The sequence below is a fragment of the Phodopus roborovskii genome, unplaced genomic scaffold (genome assembly GCF_943737965.1).
Source record: "Phodopus roborovskii unplaced genomic scaffold, PHOROB, whole genome shotgun sequence".
NCBI lineage: Eukaryota > Metazoa > Chordata > Mammalia > Rodentia > Cricetidae > Phodopus > Phodopus roborovskii.
The window spans coordinates 15692420-15706230 of record NW_026126416.1 but is presented as its reverse complement, the minus strand read 5'-3'; the positions used below and the strand labels follow the sequence as shown (position 1 = coordinate 15706230).

The 13811-nt window shown below is 38.2% G+C and overlaps 1 pseudogene; it reads right to left on the bottom strand.

Moving 5' to 3' along the window:
• Positions 1 to 3512: 3512 nt before the first annotated feature.
• LOC127221213 (40S ribosomal protein S9-like) lies at positions 3513 to 4079 on the bottom strand (annotated as a pseudogene).
• Positions 4080 to 13811: the final 9732 nt, after the last annotated feature.

Here is a 13811-nt window from a genome sequence, read left to right as displayed (position 1 = left end):
CATACATGAGTTCAGTTATCAGAGAAGTTCAGAGGAGAAGTACTAGGCTTTCTTTCTGGCCTAAGTGTGTTCTCTTTTCCCTTTCTACCATATTTACTCCTGTTTCTCAGTCTTGCTCCTCAGGATAGCACACTGCAATGTAATCATATAGCAGAAGCCTCCAAACTCACACTCAACTTTATGGAGAACTCTGAAAGAGACCCGCTAGATTTGTGAGAATAGTAAAGGATAGTTAGTGGTTTTGACTTATTTGTATATATTACAATGCCCTCACAAAGGGGTAATAAACTCAAAGCCTAACTCTTGGCACTGAACATATAACAGAATAGAAAGAAAGCTTCTCACTGTCTCCCAAGTTACATATATGGAGTCAGAGGAATTCTTATTTGTTGCTGATAAAATGAAGAATGACAAAACTATTTTGTATTACAGGTTAGATGCTTATCTTATAACTGAATATATATGATCTAGCAATGATGCTCCTTGTTTTTCACCCAAATAACTTGCATGTCTATATTTAAATAGACCCAAACAACCAAAACATGCACAAAATGTTTATAGCAGTTAAATATACAAGTACACAAGCAGAAACACCAAATTCCCTTTAATAAGTGAACAGATCAAAAGACAAATGTCTATCCACATAGCAGAATGTTAATGAGAGTGAATTGAATATTAAACTGTAGAGATAGATGGAAGAAATAATGCATATTACTGAGTGAAAACCCAGCCAGAAAAGACTGTTTATTGTGTGATTCCCACTATGTGGTGGTTCTGGAAAAGGCAAGGCTGTGTGCAATGAAGATAAAGGACTGCCAAAGATCTGAAGCAGGACAGGTGATAGGAACATATGAGCTATGTGGGTATTATTGCAAAAAAGAAGCTATTGTGCATAATAATGTACTGGTACCAAATTATGAATTTGGTAAAATCTAGTTGACTATGAAATATAAAGAGTGAATACTAAGTTCATTCTAGTTAATGATAATGTTGACAGTAGTTCTTTAGGTATATATCCAATGTATGATATACCTGTAAGATGGTAATAACAAAGTGTTTGTACTATTTGTCTAATATATATAAAAACCTAAAACTGCCCTAAGGAATAAAGTCTAATTTTATCTAGAGTCCTACTCAGTGACTTTGCATTTCTTGGGGTGACAATCAAACACAGGCATCATTTACATGATTCCCAGGGGACTTCAGTGTGCAGGAATATTTCAGTTAAATTAAGGCATATGTACCTAAGACTTAGATCACTCCTACTGGTCTTTGTGCAAAAGTGTTTCTCCCTGGAGTCAGCTCTTGTCTGTATCATGCTGCTTGGGAAATAAGACAGATCAAAAATTAGTGTAGAATATAAAGTTGGTAATTCAAGTATTGCATACTCATAGGACAGATCACTAGCAGCTTCAGAATCATTAATATATTAACTACTCATTAAAATTTGCGTTCATAATCTTAATAAATTAAGAATCTAGCCATTGCTATTCAAAGAGGGCTTCTCTGTTCAGTGGCAGTTTTAGCTGGGATTTTGTTAGCAATACAGCCTCTCAGGCTGTACCTTTAATGCACTGACTCAGATAGTTTTGGGTTTGAAGTTGGTATTGTCAGTGGCTCCAATGAGAAGAGCTAATGTGTGAGAACCATGGAGCTGAACAAAGAGTAAACAAAGCAGTTGAAAGATTGCTACACATTCAAATTCTCTGAGCAGCATCTTAAAAACAGTAGCATTATATAGACAGTCATGCTTGTTAAGTAGCAGGACTTGAGTCACACACACACACACACACACCATTAAGGCACAGTCTGAGCAGTGGAATTTTCATGAACCTCACAAATTAATCTCCTGTGCAGGCAGCTTAAAAAATATTGGCTCAAAAGCAGAAAGCACTTTGTTGCTGGATAGAGGAGGATGGCTGGTTCCTAAATGACAGAAGTTAAACTGTCTTGAACCCAGGCTGCTGGGAGCAGTGCAGGACTCAAATCCACTGAGTCAGCATGTACTGTGAATTTATCTGAAGGGGTTAGAGGAAAAGACACTCATACACTCTCTTGGTGGTTTCCTTCTTTATTTTTCTGTATTATTCATTATTTGTTCTATATTATTTCCTTTATCTTTATCCAGAAATGTCTCTTCTGTAGATCTTGATGTTTTCTTTTCCTTCTAACTCTCTTGATGTTCTTCATCTTCAAATTCTGTCATTCTTGATGTTTTCTTTCTAATTCATTTTAACTCTGTCTTTATTCTTTCCCTTACAGCTTATATACCCCAGCAAAAACTTTTGGCTAATACACAAATTACAATTTAGTTACATTCTGTTTGTCAAGTGAATGATTACAACAAATACAAGTATAAAATAGCATGCTTTCCATATCTCTTACATGATTAAACATTTTTCATATTAGAGGTAAAAAATATTATCCCAAGAACCCATGTATATTCATACCCAAGAAACTTGTTATAGATTAACTATGTAGGCAAGGAAGATGTTCTTCTCAGTCAGGTCTTTTACTGGCAGGCTGCATTTTACAGTTATGAAGAAAGGACAAACCCTTTCTTCCTTCCTTCCTTCCTTCCTTCCTTCCTTCCTTCCTTCCTTCCTTTCTTTCTTTTGGAGGGGGGGGGGGTTCCTGCTCATGTTTATTTGGCCTAAAGAGACTGAAACAGTTAATTTTCCTCCAAAAGAATTGAAATTATTTCATCAACAGCAATTCAAGTAAGCACATGACAAAACTTCCTGCGTCATGAACCAACATGAGATGTGATAGCCTGTAGATATCAATAGAGAGAGCTTTACACAATGTCATTCATCTAAGGCATGTGCATACAATTTCACATTCATAAAGGTATCTATCTATTCATGGACAGGGAGATATGTCCTTTAGGAGCACTGGACACAGAAGGACAAAACAGCACAAACTTAGTTACTGAGTAATTTTAAAGAGGAAACTGACCAATCACTTTAAAATTACTTATCTTGAACGGCAATCTTATAAGGAATTTTAAAGGAATCACAAACCAAAACTTTTATATATGAAAAATATTCAGTCAGCTCTAATTTAAACGTTTAGGGCTCATTACCCACTCATCAATAGGCTTTATTTCAAGACACTGAGGGCAGAAATGGGTACAAGAAACTAATCATCACCTTTATTCCTCAACCAATCTCAGCAAGAAAGGTATATCAGCCAATTGGGCTTCTTTGTTCTTGTTCCCTGACTTTCAAGAGTTCCTCATTCAACTACGTACCTCTCTACAACTTGCATTGTCTTTTGGGGGTTTGCACATCAAAGCCATTTGACAAAAACATCATAGTCTAAATTTATTTTCAAAGCTTTGTTTTAGTTACGATGTACTCCAAAACATATAAACATGACTTCCAACATTAATATTAGAAGAATTTAAATTAGGTAGGCTACTGGGACTCAACTTTTATTTCCAAGTGTTAATTCTGTTTTATTAGTCAGCTGGAAATCTAGACAATTCTCGAGTTCAGGGAGGTATTAACTTAATCCTCTTTCCCATCATCACCAGCTCCAGCACCACCCTGGCCTTCTTGGCATTCTTCCTCTTCTCTTGGCCTGGGTGGCCACCACTGTAAGGAAAACTGAGGGAGAAATGAATGTGATTCTGGGAGTCCAGATGGACAGTGAAGGATGGGATGTTCCTCACCTCCTTCTGGATCCTGATATGACAATGGTGGATGAGCACAAGGTTATGATAAATAGATTTAACCAGACCCAGCTTAAAGACATGGATCTGCAGCTGACTCTCCAAGAAATCCTCAATCTTCTGGCCCAGGAAGTAATCCAGCTTCATCTTGCCCTCATCCAGCACCTCAATGCAAACAAGTCCTCAGCAGAGCATTGCCTTCAAAAAGACACCATGGGTCCTTTTCATCCAGGGTGGCCTTTTGGATCTTGGTCAGGCTAAGTTTGACCCTCCACTCCTCACGTTTGTTACATAATCCATATTCTCCAATTAGCTTCAGTCCTTGAGTAGGACAGGGTTTCTTGAAGGGTCTCTGTGGGGTCACATAGGTTTTACAACAAACCTAGCTTCTAGCAAACAGCATGTTGGATTCTCAAGGCCAGCTGTACCTACAAAGTCATGCTGGTGTCAAAGAGCTCAATTCTTTTTCTTAATCATTAACCTAAGCCACAGTTTGTACAGGTCTTCAATAGAAATTTGTGTGTTCTAGGTGTGTGACACTTCCTTGATTTAATTGTTTTATCATTAAATTCTATTTAAACTAACATTTTTATTATCAGTTAGACATTATTGCTTAAAAAGAAATCATCTTCACAATAACACACAGGTAAAAATGTCAGTACAACTGGATGTTGCCATCAGATAAACACACTGCATTACAGGCAGGGAGGATCTCCACACTCCCATTCATACCACACCAGATAACAGAGAAAGTTGTAGCAAACTTGTAAAAGCAAAGCAAAAGCAGTCTGAGGCCTTGCCTGTCTGAGATTCACCCACCAGGGAGTTGCTTCCTGGAGGGCTGACATCTTAAACTTCAGTTACTACTTGCTGTTCCTCTGACATGGCCATTCACAAAACCCTGTATCCCTGTATTGTTTGAAGCATTTTTTTTTTGCATGGTCTAAAGGGGCTGGGCATTCTAACAAGGGGTGCCAGTAAGGAAATCATGAAGGAAATGTGATAGTGATAGCCAGCAAATCTCAAAAGAGAAAGAAGATGGCCCTGAGGAATAGCTGTTGTGGAGAGGGTGTGTTCTGGGAACACATCACTGTTGTGTTGTGTTGCAGTAGACAGGGAATTATGGCAACTGGGAAGGAATTGGCTGTGAATAATTATTTAAGTCTTTGGATTGAAGGTTCATAGGGAAAAAATATCAACCATTTACTGAGTCCACTATGAGATGGAAGCAGGCTCGGCAATATCTGGAGTACCAACTCTAACAGACAGTAAGATGTAGTAGTCTTCATTTAGGATTACTTTCCCAGTATCATAGAGTACTTGTGTGTGTGTGTGTGTGTGTGTGTGTGTGTGTGTGTGTGTAGTTTCATTTGAAGGAAAACCATACAAAGTAACAAAGTGAAGATCAACTTGTGTACAAAGTAGGGATGCTAGCTATACATTCTCTGCCATAGGAATGAAAGATACAAAATTAAGAACATCCTGGTTGATCAAATTTTAGTCTTGGTCAAATACTCTGGTCATGGAGTAATGAAAGGCTACTGCTCTGTACTGATGGTCTTATCACACCATAGTTAGCAGTTTTGGGTCCCGTAATGGGGACTTTGCTCATTTTCTGGTAAGCTATTTATGGATTTTCTTCCAAAAGGGCCTGTCTGTGTCTCCTAGAGGTAGAGACCCAGGGTAATTCACACATGTCTCTGAGTGTCTTCCCTATGTATTGTGTGGAACATACAGCCAGCAGCTTAATGATCCGAAAAATGCATATCTCATAGCTTTTTGTGTGCCAGGTGTCCAAATACTGATAAGGTGGGCCCAATAAATCAGAACCACAGGCAGCTCGAAGTCTTCTTGCAGGCTCCCATGGCTATTGACAGAATTTGGTGTCTGGTGTGGTGATATATTGTTTAGGATTTAATAAAGCTTGCCTGGGGTTCAGAATGCAATGTCAGCTACACTAGTTAGCTATAGAAGCTGGTCCGTGGAGACACACACCTTTAATCCCAGGACTCAGGAGACAGAGACAATTGGATCTCTGGAATTCTAAGACCACCCTGGGCTACACAAGAGTGAATCAGCCTAAAGGAGCTCACACCTTTAATCCCAGAACTAGAGAGGATATAAGGAGCTTAATGCAGTTCCAGAGAGCAGTCTAGGATTCTGAGACTTGGAAAGCAGTGCAGTATGGAGACACAATCCAAGGTTCAATGGATTGCCCCTTCTGTCTGAGCATTGGTAGAGGAGAGGACTCTCTAGTTTCTGGCTTCTTTGTTTTTCTGATCTTCAGCTTTAACCCCAACATCTGTTGCTGAGTTTTTATTATCGAGTTACAACCTGGCCAGTCTGGCTTTAGAATCAAGTTATTTTTTTTTTTAACTTGAGACTTGTTTTATTTGACCTTGGATGCACAACCATATAAAAGTAGGTATACAAATCATTTATTTTTTGCTTTATGTGTTGGCCTAACTTTCAGCTCTAAGATGTTACCTGAAATTCTCTGCTGCATGGTCCTTTTGGTCCCTACAAGCTGACTTCCTCAAAGAGAGAGGGAAATTCTCTTCTTTTGGAAAGACTTTTTCATTCTAAGAATGTCTATCTGACTAATTTAGGCCCATCCAAGATAAGCTCCCATCGTTTTAAGTTAGTGGGTTTAGTACATTAACTGCATCTGCAAAATCATACTACCTTTGCAGAAGGTGACATTATAGATCCCACTCTGAAGAGGAGGGATCTAGGCAGATGCAGGGATACTAGAAGTAGAGGTCATAAGGGACTATACTTGTGTCTTCCCTCAACACCGAGGAAAACAAAGGTGGAGCCTGTAGTATCATCAGAGGACAACAAGGACAGGTTGACAAAGATGGCAGTCCACTGAACTGAAGGCATTATTGTTTCCTTGTCTTTTACTCTTATGAAAAGCCTGTGATTCTCTCCTTTCCAAAAGATGACTGCCTCAGTAATGATGGAGATTAAAAAAATCTTAAACATAAGGGTAGAGGTGGGTAGCTTTGTTATTATGTATCATACTGAGGTATAAGCATCAACTAGGGATAGGCAAGTACATGCATTTTATAGCTATTGCTAGAAGCCCCATCAAATTGCTTTCTTCTCTGAGTTTTGTTCAGTAGAGAGCCAGATTATCCTGATCAGTGAAACAGTAGAATCTGAGGTTGTGGCACATCACCTTGTTAACCAGGAGCAATGTTGTATCTAATCTGACAGGCCTATTCTAATCTGCCCATAAATACCAATCTTTTCAAAGGCTCTGTGGGTTGTTTTAACACCTTGTGTTTCTCTTAGTAATTAATTAGTTGAATGCATCTTTGACATATGTTCATTTTACAAGTACCAGGGAATTACTATTTTACATTTTTAAAAATTATACCTTAACAATGGAAAGAATTTTTTATTAGCCACCCAGGAGAACAGAGTTTATTCAATTCTGAAAAAAACAGAAAACTATGAATTTTGACCTAATATTATAAAGGGTGTAGTTTACACTCTGCATAACTTCCCAAATCCTCAGGTGTTTCCTCATCATATGCCTTTGTAAGAATGAAGAAACTAAATCCTCCAGTAGCTATATGGCTTCTTTCTGTAGATTTAAAAATGTCTGATGTGTAGTTTGTGGGTTGGAGAACATCCTACTTAACTACCATGTATGGCAATGGCATTGCCACCAGAGTATAAGGTTCATTGTGAGGGCAAGGCACATGAGTCAGGGCTTCTGCAACACCTGCTGTGCTGGAAATATCTCAGATTAAGTACTGAGACTCTAAGCAAATGCCCAAATTTTGTTTAAGGAAGATTTTATATGATTCTTGATAAACTGGAATTCCACTGGGTCTTATAAATTGACTTCACTTGTAGATGTCTGTACTCTTTAATATTCATTTAGTTCATTGTACATAGTAGGTGGGTATGCATGTACATGCTTATAAATGTAAGTGTTAAGGTCATATTAACTTCATGCCATTTTTATCTTCTGCATTTACTTTAAACCATAGTGCTTGGATAAGAGAAACACATTTCTACAAAGAGTCATAAGCTAGATACTAAATGTTGTTTCATAAATTATTCCTCCATATTGTCCAACAAATTTTTACTGAAGTAAGGGGAAGAGCCCCAGGCTCAGCCCTGCTTAGACATCTTAAATATTATGGTACAGTTGCTGCAAGCTAAGCACACATAACTACTTCAAGACTCTCTTTGACAAATTAGCTAAACTAGGGTTTTCTACAGTAATTTTGAACTCCATATATGGGAAGCACTGGATTGGCTTACAGCATGGGATCTGTATAAAATAAGGCTGTTTGAATACCAGGGAAGCATAGTACCAGATTCTCAATTTAGGAAGCTGGATAACTCAGTAGTCCGTACTGGTGCAAAAGGTCTAGAAGTACCTTTGTGAATTACTGGTATCACAACTATACTGAAAGGCCAAACATGTTGATTTTCATGTCAGTGGTTGATAGACACAGAGAGATGTGCACTCACTCAGAAAGAAAGTGGTTCACAGGCATATGTGTCTGATCTGACACCAATTACTTTTTTCACCAGGGTCATCAGCATATTGGAAGATGTGACCTTCATCTCTAGTCACTGTCCCCTATCCACATGTCAGTCTTCTCTGGAAGTGTATCCACTGCCAGACAGAGGCATCAGATTTTAACCTCATAATGAATACTGAACTCATAATCAATTGTCAAATGTAATGTTATGTAAATTACAGGGAATGATAGCTATCAAACATAGAATATCAAGCTTTTATGCATGTCAGATGATTACTAATAACTCAATGATCTTTATAGTATATTACTAATGTGATACTTCATTCATTGAGCAAATTGTTACTTCATGTTTCAAATTTGTTCAAATTCTTTCAGGGTTGAATGTTTGTGCTTAAATTGTGTTGTAGCATATTTTTTTCCTTCTTTTCATCTATTGAAATTGTAATATGACTCACATTTCCAGAAGTCTAGAAACCAACATTAAGATATAATATGGCCTAAATTAAGAGACTATAGCTGTATATGGTAGTACAGGCCTTTAGTTCCAGCACTCTGGAGACAGAGAAATGGGCAGCTGAATCTATGCGAGTTTAAGGCCAGCCCTGTCTATACAATATGCTTCATGTCAGTTAGAGGTTCATATTGAGACTTTGTCTCAGAGGAAGGGTACAAGAGGAGGGATGGAGGGAGGGATAAAGAATGAAGTAATGAGGGAATAGTTAGATTTGAGGTTCTCTCCTCCAACAGAAGAGTAAGGGAACTTGTAATATCTATTTTCACTTCTTAGAAGTTTTATCCTTAGCTCCATTATACCAATTTTAGAATTAGAGAACGAAACTATGCCCAACATTGCTCTCTTAACATTAGTGATGGCTATATTGTGTGCATGCTTTCGTATAGCTATCACTAATGTTAAGAGAGCAATGCCAAGTATTATGGAAAAACACACTAGGAAGGTTGATGCAGAAGGATTAACATTTTGAGGACAGTCTGAGCTCCATAGTAATACTCTCTATAAAGACTGGAATCCATCTCAACAAACAAAAAGAAATAGAAGAAAGTAGGGAGAGAGAGAGATAAAATGTTGGAGGAATGAAAGGAAGGTGGAAGAAAGGAGGAAAGAGGAAGGGAGGGAAGGAGGAAGGGAGGGAGGGAACCTAGATTGGTTACCTAAGGTTTAGGAATTTTAGTTCACAAAGAAGTAACTAGGAACCTGGTGGCCAAACTCAAAATGAAAAGACTTTCATTCTCTTTCTAGTTCTTCCCTTACTCCACTAGTTTGGCCCTTTCTAATACACCTTTCTTAATAGCAGACACAGCTATAGGTGCTACAGATATGACAAACATTAAAGTACTTAACTTGTAAATTACTTATTGCTACATATCCATCTACTCCAAAACTTACTGTCTGACAGCAGTGAAGAGATCCACTTCCCAAAGTGAAACAGTCAAGACAAACTTGACTAGACTGTTCTATTGGTTTCATCAAACTTGAAGTCTCAAAAAAAAAAAAAAAATAAAAAAACCAACAACAACAACAACAACAACAAAAAACTGAAGTTGTTTGAAGGTTGAACTACTCATGAAAGACACAGGAAGGCTTCTCTATAAATTTTCTAGCTCAAGGCCCTTCAAATGATCTGTATTTTCACTTAGTCTGCCATAGGACACACTGCCATCAACTTCATTATAGTATGGCAACTCCTATTAGCCAGTGCTATAACCAACCCAATGCCGAATGCTGGGGATAGTGAGCAGCCAGATGGTGAGTTTTGCTGGATAAATGGCTAAAGCAGGAGTCTACCACAAGTGTTTTTTTCTCAACCAGTGATTTTAAAATACAATGTGGAATCCATGAAAATCTCAGTGAAATATTTCAAGTCTGATATTAATAGCAAGAATTTCACTTACAAATATTGGACATTGGTAGTTAACATTTCAATGAAAAAGAGATAATATGTACTTTCAACTCAATTAACTGTGTGATCTCTTCTAAGTTACACATCTCAGGAATTCTGATGCTCTTGGACTCCTTCATGGATTCGTCATCCTCTTGCCTGCCTACTTGATGCCAGACCTATGAGAGTCCTGATGTTCCTGCACTGTGTAGGTTTGTTCTGCACCATCACTAACACATCCGCTGAATTTCAATCAACTCTCCACATTGCTTTCTGCATCAGAAATAACTCCTCTATTTAGAAAGTTAATATCCATAATTATGAGCATTTATCAATTTGGAAGCAGGTGTTAACATTAAAGAAATCAGTGCCATGAGCCCATGTTGATTTGAAGTACTCAGTTCTGGCTGTATATGTTACTGGGGTGTTACTTTTGTCAGTAGCATGCATTCTATTTCTAGAATTATAAGAAGTTTTCAAGTAACAGCTGTAACAACTGCAAGTTATTTTTTTGTTTTCTTTATATTTATTATTTTCCTTATTTTACATATTCCTCTCCCTCCCTCTCTCTCACCCTCATGCCCCCCCAGACCACCCTCCCATCCCACCTATCCCCCACTCCACAGGAAGAGTGATGCCTTCCAGGAAGGGTCAGCAAACTATGTCAAGTCATTTGAAGTAGGGACTAGGCCCTCCCTCCTGTCTCTAGGTTAAGGGACTATTCCTCCATGGGAAATGTGCTCCCAAACTCCTTTTGTGCACCAGGGATAGATCCTGGTTCCACTGTCAGAAGTCCCTTAGACTGCACAGGCCTTCTAACTGAGACCCAAGTTCAGGGGGTCTGAGTCGGTCCAATGCTGTGTTCCCAGGTATCAGTCTGGGGGCCCATTCGCTCCTCCTTGTTCAAGTCAGCTGTCTCTGTGGGTTTCTATAGCCTGGTGTTGTCCTCCCTTTCTGCATCTGGATTCTAGTTCAGCTCAGTGTTTAGCTGTGGGTGTCTGCTTCTGTTTCTATCAGCTACTAGATGAGGGCTCTATGATGACATATAAGTTAGTTATCAATCTCATTATCAGGGAAGGGCATATAAGGTAGTCTCTCCACTGTGACTCAGATTGTTATTTGGGGTCATCCTTGTAGGTCTCTGGACATTTTTCTAGAGTCAGTTTTCTCTTCAAACATATAATGGCTCCCTCTATTATATCTCTTTTTTTTATGCTCTCATCTCTTCCTCCTTTGACTCAATCTTCCTAGTCCCATGTGCTTTCCTCTCCTCCTCTTCTCTTTCTCCTAACTCCCTCTCTGTTCACTGTTCCCCCATTCCCAAAATGCTCAGGAGATCTTGTTCTTTTACCCTTCTGTGAGGGACCTTGTATGAATCTCATAGGTTCCTCCTTGTATCCTGGTTTCTCTGGTGGTGGGAATTATAAGCTGGTGACCCTTTGCTCTATGTTTAAAATTTCAAGATTCAATTTTTTTCTGCTGAATAGTATTCCATTATGTAAATGTGCTTCATCTTTTTTAGCCATTCTTCAGTTGAGGGACATCTAGGTTGCTTCCAGGTTCTAACTGCAAGTTATTGTATACTGTTCAGGGCACATTTCATTTCAGCTCTTTCATCCATACAGAGCACTGCAAATTTGATGCTGATACTGGGAGTACACTAAATGAGCAAAGGAGAAAATGTAATCTAATTAACTGACTCAAATTCATGGACTAAGAAGTTAGTCACAGAGAGGAAACACAGACTCAGACATTTCTGAGTATAGTGCCAGTCTCTCCCTGTCCACCATGTTTCAATTTTTCCATGACTCATTGCATTGCTTTTGTGATGAAGATCCTAAGTTAAGATATTATGAGTTTTGGTGAATAGCAAAAGAAGGCACCTGGTTTAAAAAGCTGGACTCTTTAGCTATTGATCACAGCATAGCTTCTCAATATTGTCTGCCATTGCAATACCCTGGGGATCTTTGCTCACTACCACTCTGAATTCTTGATTGAACTCAGTAGAGTCTGGGAAGCAGGTTCTTTTAAAGGTCCTTTAGGTCCAAGGATTGATGAATTTCTCAACTCTCATAGAAGAAGCTTCTATTTGCCATACATGGTTATTAACAGATAGACCCACAATGGTTCATAAGGCAGAGAATAAGGAACTGCAGAATTCTCAGCCTTAAAGGGAAGATGCATGCGACACCACCCTTCCCCAAGTATCAGAGCTCATTGTAGAAGAAATAGGAAAAATAGTGTAAAGAGAAATGGTATGTAAACCATTCAGACTGACATCTGGGCTGAAATGATTGCTAGGCCTTCAGATTTTCCAACCCTGTGTTTCTTAACACCTTTGCCTAAGTTCTTGGGCATTAGCATGTGACCATTTCCTTAGGTCCTGTCATTTTAGGAGAGATGCCCAAATCATAAAAGTTTGGAAAATTCTCTCAGAGGAAGCTAGAAAGGAATATGTGGTTACAGCTTTGTGGATGTAGCCTATGTTTTAGTCTCCTGTGATCTGTGGTACACCAATGAAGGTATGCAGGTATGACTTCTCTTATGGAAGGATAAAGTCTGATTATTAATATTTGGATACAGTACTATTTTACACTGTATTCTTCAGCAATATTTGAATTTTAGAGATCATGCAAAATACCCATCAAAACATTGAAAATTAGAATATCCAGCAGAATAGTATAACAATATAATGTTACCAGATTCAAAGAGGCTCAAATTCTTCCAAACTTCACTTTTAAAAACCTATTGTGACATTTTAAAATTGATTCTCATACAGGATTAAGGTATTATCACTTAAATATTCACTGTTAGTTCATATTTTTTGGTGAAAAGTACAGGTATTTCTATTTTTTCTTTGAGAATTCCATAGACTATACTTGGATCAAATGCTTTCCACTTCCCTAACTCCTCCAAGATCTTCCCTTACTTCTGTACCTTACCACATTCTTCACGTGCTTTCTATCTCTTAAAAGCTGCAATAGAATGGGAACATTATATATTGGCTGACTACTCCTGAGCATGTGGCTGGCGGTGGAGTGTGATTGATATACTCAGTGTCACTACATTGAAGAAAAATGTTTTTCTCTTTCCCAGCAACCATTACTTGTGAATAGTTTCTTGGCTTGAGTATAACTTTATGCTCATGTCTCCTCCCCTATACTGAAATTGTGTCTTGATTGAGTTTGGGCAGGTCTTGTGAAGCTGTCACAGTCTCATTGAGTTCTGTGCATCATATGTGCATCAGCCCTGTTGTCTCTGGAAACCACAGTTGTCCTTGAAATCAGTCACCACCTCTGCCTCTTTCAATATTTGTGCCCTGTTTGCTATATAGACCACCCCTCCCCTTAAATTAGAATATTTTAAAAAACGTATTTCTCCATGTGGTCATCAACATTATAACTATCTCCATCTTTAACTCTAGCACATATAAAAAAAAAACTCAGCTTTTGATAGATACTCTTTAAGAACATTAAGCATGTTTAGAATTTGGTTGTTTTATGTTTGAAAGTATCACAAGGAGAGTTTCTATGACTATATTTATTTTGCAGACTAGAAAACTGAGTCACAGGACACAAACTCATTTTATTTACTATAGGTACACTTGGGGTGAAGTTTGTGATGTGTACAATCATGATCCCTGGAGTTTGCTAAAGTTTAGATTCTTAAAGTCTGTGTTGGTTTTTTTTTTTTTTTTTTTAAATTTTTGGCATCTTTATAACAGAC